This window comes from Cupressus sempervirens, chromosome 10 (assembly GCF_028749045.1).
Source record: "Cupressus sempervirens isolate cs-2001-9-10 chromosome 10, ASM2874904v1, whole genome shotgun sequence".
Lineage (NCBI taxonomy): Eukaryota > Viridiplantae > Streptophyta > Pinopsida > Cupressales > Cupressaceae > Cupressus > Cupressus sempervirens.
Window position 1 is genome coordinate 592889050 of NC_143127.1, and position 7548 is coordinate 592896597.

The following is a 7548-nucleotide window of genomic DNA, read 5'->3' on the forward strand; positions in this document are numbered from 1 at the left end:
TGTGTATTAACTTATTACTAATTTTAAGCATTCACATAAATTTAACATGCATGCATAAAAGAAATAACATCAACACAAGAGACACTAGATTTAATGTGGAAACCCAATATGGAAAAAACCATCAACTAACTAGCTACCAATTTTTACTCTTTTGAAGTGAACCTTGGTAGGAGCCAACCCTTTTAAAGGTTACAAAACACACTGTTAGGTGTGACCTTGTTAGAGGATTTATTCACGCTGCTAGGAGTGGCCTTGCTAGAGGACTTTAGGAAAATAAAATAGAACTGTCCAACTTGTTAGAGAATTTACAAAATGGCTGTTAAACTAACTCTATTAGAAGATTTACAAATCACTACTACAATGATGAAAAAGTAACAATGAAGTGACGTGAATGAGATGCAACTAAACTTTGTTGATATAGATCTCTATCCTGCTTCGATAGATCCTCACTGATTAGATACAACTTTGCTACTCCTTAAGGATATCTAATCCTTCTTCAAAATTCACTCACACCTTCCTCTTCACACAATCAACTCACTTGCATGCTTTCTCATTCATCATACTTTTGAATTCACAACTTGACCTTTTATTTATTCTTTGGAAATTGTCAAGTCAACTCATTTACAAGTTACAATTATCAATAATCATTACATCAGTTGACAACAATAATTACACGAAACAATTAAACTTTATTTCTCAAAACAATGAAATCCTTCATTGGCTAACCCTTCTCGGTAAACACTACTTTACAAATGATTTCCAGTGTTAACCAAGTGAAGCTTGGTAAACACTATGAACTTTGCAAAATTCTTTGGAGACCGAATGAACATGGTAAACATTAACTTTCCTTTGTTGACCTTGTGAGCTCGGTAGAAATTGATTTTTTCCACAGAAACCTTTGACACCTGAGTAAGCTTGGTAGAAACTATCTTCATAGTGTAACTTCCAAAAACACTTGGTAGAATTTATAATTCACTTTGTTGACCATCTAAGCTCGATAGACTTTGTCATTTGCTTTGCTGACCAATTGAGCTTGGTAGACTCTATCTGATAACTAATATGACATTTGTGTAACATCAAAGACAACATACAATTGAAAAATTGTATCCAATAGATTTCAATGAGTGCTCAAGGTTAGAGGTCACATGAGTGAAGAATTATTTACTGTGAGTTGATAGTGTTTTGCAATTCTAAAAAGATGTAATGAATTTTAACATCTTAATGAGGTCCTAGTATAATTAATTGGGAAAGCCTCAAGGTTGACTCAAGGAATTATTTTGATGATATGGTATAAAGGAAAGTTATTTTCCTTGTGTTGAAGAAGAGTAAGTAATGTATATAAGTGAGCTTGTTTTGGATATGTGAAGTTGGTAAATGTGTGTAAGTGATCTAACGAATTATTGGATACAAAGTCAGTGATCTAGTATTGAGATCAAAAGAGGTTTAGTCTAGTCAAGAGGACATAGAAGGAGCTTGAGATATTTCATTTCTATTATTCTACAATGAATAATACAAAGATCAATTAGACAATATGTTTGGTGGTCTTACCTTGAAGCTATTTGGATAGCGGGTCCTTCTACCTTCTAAAAATCCTAACAGGATTGACACAACTCCTAATAGGGATTCAAAGTCTCCTAATAGGGATCGATTTGTATTGAATGTATTTCATTGGCTTCTAAAAAGGTCCATCCTCTTACAAGAAACTTTTATATTAGTACATCATTTTTTGGATACCATCCCACCAAGGTTTTCCATATGATAAAGGGTTTCCCTAGTTAACATATTTGGTGTTATTGTGTTTGTGTATCTTCTTATGGTTGTTGGTTATATTGTTCTCATGGTTAAGGATTAATAAGTGATGTAGTGCAAGATAGGAGAATCCCCAAAGGAGATTTCCTAGCCCCCAAAAAACAACCACACATTGGAAGAATAACAATAACATAGAGATTTAGATCCAAAATAATGCCAATTATCATAATATAATAATAAGATTTACATCCAACATGTCTAAATATAAGGCCTTCCAAGTTAAGCTAAATACATAAGCAATTACAATAGTAATTCTACAAGATCTCACAAGATCCAAATCCTAGCTAGCCTAGATCCATAATTTGGTAGAAAACCCCAAAAAGAATCTAAAATTGTGCTTGCAAGCCACCAAGAAACCTTCTTATTTCCAAATTTACAACTACTAGCTCTACAGAAAAAGCTTTGCTCCTCTTAGCTACTCCTCTCTAGCTAACTTCCTCCATGTTGAATAATGATAATGATTCTAGACTCCACAAGACCATCTACTTATACTAAACCAAGCCACAAGTTAGTGTAGATACCTTTAAATTAAATAAACAATCACATTAAATACACCCTCAGGCCATGAGTTAGCTTGGCTATAAATATTAAATACATAACATAGATTGAATACTTAGGATAGGCCTCAAGTTTACAATGCATAAATAAATCATATGCCAACATAGAGTTTGTTTACTTATACATAGGTCCATGTTCCAACCAACTATCCAAATCCAAGAGTATGCATGCCAAATCACTATAATCAAAGCTCATGAATACAATCTCTAAAGTTTTCCAGTAAATTAGGAACATGCAAGCAACAGTCACCAAAATGGCTCTAACTCCAAGATGATAACTCCAAACTCTATGTAATCTTTGGACAAGGTTTCCCAATATTACTTGAACACATCCCAAATTGCACAAATCATAAGTCAAAAAATTTGAGCTTGATGCTCCTACATCAGACTCCCTGGGTAGATAGAAAAGTATGTCCCATAAATTGATGCCCAAAGAAATTCTTGCAACCAACTTCATATTCACCAAAGTCTTCCAATCCATCAAATACAAGAGAAAAATATGAAACTCATCCATATATGCTTCATCCACTAAAATACCATAATTGAATGAATCTTAGCAACCTAATAAAAATGCTCACTCCTAGGAACCAACTGAACACAATCCTTCACCAATAATTCCCACAATTGATCACAACCAACAATAGTAACATCTTCCAATTTGAAATCCATGTCATCAACATCATGTAACTCCAGAACTAAATTAGAAACATGTAATCCCAAATTTGCACTAAGAGAAACATGTAAATCCTTAGCCAGGTCAACCATAAAAAGATCATGAATATACAAATCTATAATATCATGTAGATCCTCAACCACCTTAGCAACTAGTGAATCCACACCAACAAAATCCATATAAAAATTCTCACAACCTATAATCTCATTATCCATAATAAGATGTTCTGCAATTTTCATGTTAATCTATCTAACTAATCATGAAAACAAATATCCTCTTTAGCTTCAATAAAGTCATCCTTTACCTCTTCCTTAACAACAAAGTGTCTTCTCCTCTGCATAATCTTCTAAACTTACCAAACCACTCTTTTTTAGATCAATTGATTCCAGCTCCATAAATCTTTATTAAACTCAACTACCCCTTCCTTAACTTTATTAGACAAAGTAGCATCCATCTAAGAAAATTCCTTTGAAATCTTCATCTCCACCACATCATATAGATTTGCAATCACCCTAAGGTCTAATCTTCCTGGAGGCATCTTCCAAGATCTTCACAAATTGTCTACAAAAATCCCACAAGATCAACCATACCCAACCTTCATGTAAGATCAATATTCCATCTTTGCAATCATTGATCCATCTTTAAATCCTCTACAATTGTAAGTCAGAACCACGATCTACCACCTCACAATAAAGGCATCTAGAAATCCTAAAAGAACAATCTACCACAATATAGATCTCTAATCTACATCATCAACCTTCACTCTAATAATCTTCACACTTGGTCCTAGTGCAAACTACCTCACCTTCTACATTTTGTCTGCACGCTCATTAAAACTAGGCTTTGATACCACTTGACATAGTGAAAGGCAAGAGAATCCCCAAAGGAGATGTCCTAGCCACCATCAAACAACCATACAATTAAATATACATAATAAAATAGACATTTAGATCCAAAATAATGCCAATTCTCATTATATCATCATAATACTTACATCCAACATGCCCAACTGTAAGGCCTTTCAAGTTACAATGAAAGACATAAGAAATTAAAATAGTAATTATATAGGACCTCACAAGATCCAAATCCTAGCTAGCCCAGATCCATAATCTGGTAGAAAACCTCAAGAAGAATCTAAACTTTAGCTCCCAAGCCACCAAGAAAACTTCTTGTTTCACAAGTTCTAGCTACTAGTTCTACCAAAAAAATGTGCTCCTCTTAGCTACTCCTCTCTAGCTAACTTCCTCCATGTTGAATAATGATAATGACTCTAGAATCCAAAAGACCCTCTACTTATACTAAACCAAGACACAAGTCATCCCAACAAACCTTACATTAAATAAACACTTACATTAAATACACCCTCAAGCCATGAGTCAGCTTGGCTACAAATATTAAATACATAACATAAATTAAATGCTTAGGATATGCCCCCAAGTTCACAATGCATAACTAACTCATATGACAACATGAGAATATGCAAACTTAGACATAGATTTATGTGCCAACCAACTATCCAAATCCAAGAGTGCACATGCCAACTCCCTCATATTGAAGCTCATGAATATAATCTTCAAAGCCTACTAGTAAATTAGGAATGCATGACCAACAATCACCAAAATGGCTCTAACTCCAAGATGATAACTACAAACTCTATGTGCACTTAGAACAAGGTTTCCCTATGCCTCAAAAATATTCCAAATCATGCAAACCATAACTCCACAAATTTGAGCTTGATGCTCCAACATCAAGAATGTTGATAAATGTTTTAATAGTTAGATAACTGATTCACCCCCCCTCTCCTCTTAGTTATCATGGTATACTTTAATTTCTAACAATAGGTACTTCACAAGGACTCAAAATTTCTCTAATCAAACCTCTCTCAAGAAATTCTTGCACTTGGCTATTCAATTCAACATTATCTATAGGGGTTAATCTATGTGGCACTTTATTTGGGAAGCTAGCTTGAGGTATCAAATCTATACAATGACTAATACTTCTCATAAGAGGCAATCTATAAGGTACACCGTTAGAAATAACATCTTGAAATTAATCTAACAAAGCTTTTATCTTAGGTGCATGCTCAATTTCATCTTGCTTTTCATTCTTCCTAGGAATTAAGGCAAGGCATATGTTCTATTCCTTTATATCTTTAACAATTGATTTCCATCCACCAAACAAATTCTTAGTATAGTACAAAATTTCTCATCAAGTTTCTCAATCAAAGGTAACAATATTTTCTTCTTCTCAATTTCCCAAATGGTATACTAATTCAATCTACCATCATGAAATGCTTTTATGTCATATTGTCAAGGTCTACCCAAGAAAACATGATGATAATTCATAGGCATAATATCATACAAGACTTCATCATAGTAATTCACAATTTTGAATTTCACAAGGCATCATTCACATACTAGAAATTTATGATCATTTTGAATCCAAGCAACATGATAAGTGTTTGGATGTCTCAATCCATGTAAATTTAGCTTATTTATCAGCTCCTTCAAACCTAGATTTTCTGAATTACCACTCTCAATGATCACCTTAAAAAAATTTCCATCAATTTTACTTTTAGTTTTGAATAGACTTCTCCTCAAAAGAGGTCATTCATCTTATTTCTCATTCTCCCAGACCTTTCTTATCATTAGATTCACAACATTCTTAGGTTCATTGATGTTTCAATAACTTCTTCAGAAGGCAAGATATATTTTCCAATTCCACTAACCTTTTTACAAGAATTAGTACATTCGAAGGCTCTATGTCCTTCTTCACCACATTTATAACATGTACCTTTAAACCAAGATCTTTCCTCTCTCTTACCATTATTACTAGAGTAACCAGTATAGTTAACTCTCATGCAATTACCTCTCTTCCCAACATTTTCATTTGTCTAATCATATACTTCAAATTTGCTACTTTCTCCATAGGTTTTGCCTCTATTTCTTTGAAATATGCCACCTCTTCCTCTTTATTTATGATCACATTTATATATCAATATTTCTTTAGCCTTAAGAGCATATTGATATGATTCCTTCCACATTTTCCATCTTAACATAACTAATCTCATCTTGAATTGATGTCCACAAACATTTAGGTATCTTATCACTTTCTCAATTTCATCATGTACATGTCCAAATCAAATATCCAACTTGTATAATTCTTTAGTATATTCCTTCATACTCATGTCCTTTTTTCTTAGATTGTACATTTTACTCAAAAAGTTTTCTTAGTAATCAATAGGGAGAAACATCTTCTTCATTTTTCCAATAATTTTTATCCATGTCACAATATTTTCTTTTCCTCTCTTCTATCTTTTACCTTGCATATGATCCCACCAAAGTCAAGCATGACCCTTCAATTTTGTGATTGTTATCTTCACCTTCTTATTATCAAGAGTTCCTTCATACTCAAAATATGTATCCATCTTAGAGATCCAATTGAATACAACATTACTCTACAATATTCCATCATAGCAAGAAATTTCAACAATAGGTTTAGCATTCACCCTAGAAAATTATCTCAAAAAGCTTTCTTTATCTTGTTCAATCTTAGGTTCATGATTAGGATTTGGTGTCGCTTCCTCATTATCACTGACATCTTCAAGATGTAAATCTCTTCTCTATGTTGTCTCAAAAACTTCAAGTCTCACTAAAATCTACCTCAACATGTCCATAATAGCATTATCAATATTTCCTCTACCATGAAGCATCTTCCTAATAGTTCCTGCAAGATTGTAACCTTTTGTAATTTATAGGCCACATTCTAGATCTATCACCCTACAACCAATCCAATAAAGTTCTCTATGATCCAAGTCTCAAGAAAGAACTCTTCTCTGATACCACCTAACATAGGGCATAGGTATTTCAAGACAGAGAGAGGAGCCCAAGATACCCTTGCTAAGAGTTTCACATAGAAGCTTAATTAAATACACAATAAGGAACATGATTTCATACGCAACATTTAATAGATATAATTATTTAACTTTGTATAAAAATAAAAACATGCCCTGTTGTGATGCCTTTCCAGTTGTGGCCTTATATAGAATAAGAATTAAAATTCAAAGCCCATGCTTGAATCTTCTATCTCCTATGTATTTTTTGATCTACCTTCCTACATCCAACCGTGCTTCTTATTTAGCAAGATAAGCCACAAGTTGACCAATCAAGAATTTAATTACAGTATAGGTCTAGTCTTGGAAGAGTAAACCAAAACCAAAATGAAGGACAACATAAGATCTCACACACTTAAGGATAGGTCCACACAAGAGTTATAAGTCATCTCTCAACTGTACAAGATGCCACACCATCACTAGAAACTACACCAATACAAACAACATGCTTTGCTAGATGAAAAATGCTAGAAATAGAGACTGCAAAGTATGACACAAAACTCAAAGAATATGAAACATCAGAACATGTACACTTAGGAAAAGGATCTAGGAGAGGTCCTTGACATAATATCAACTCTAGAGTAGCAATGACTACTTTGTGAACAATAAACTAGTAC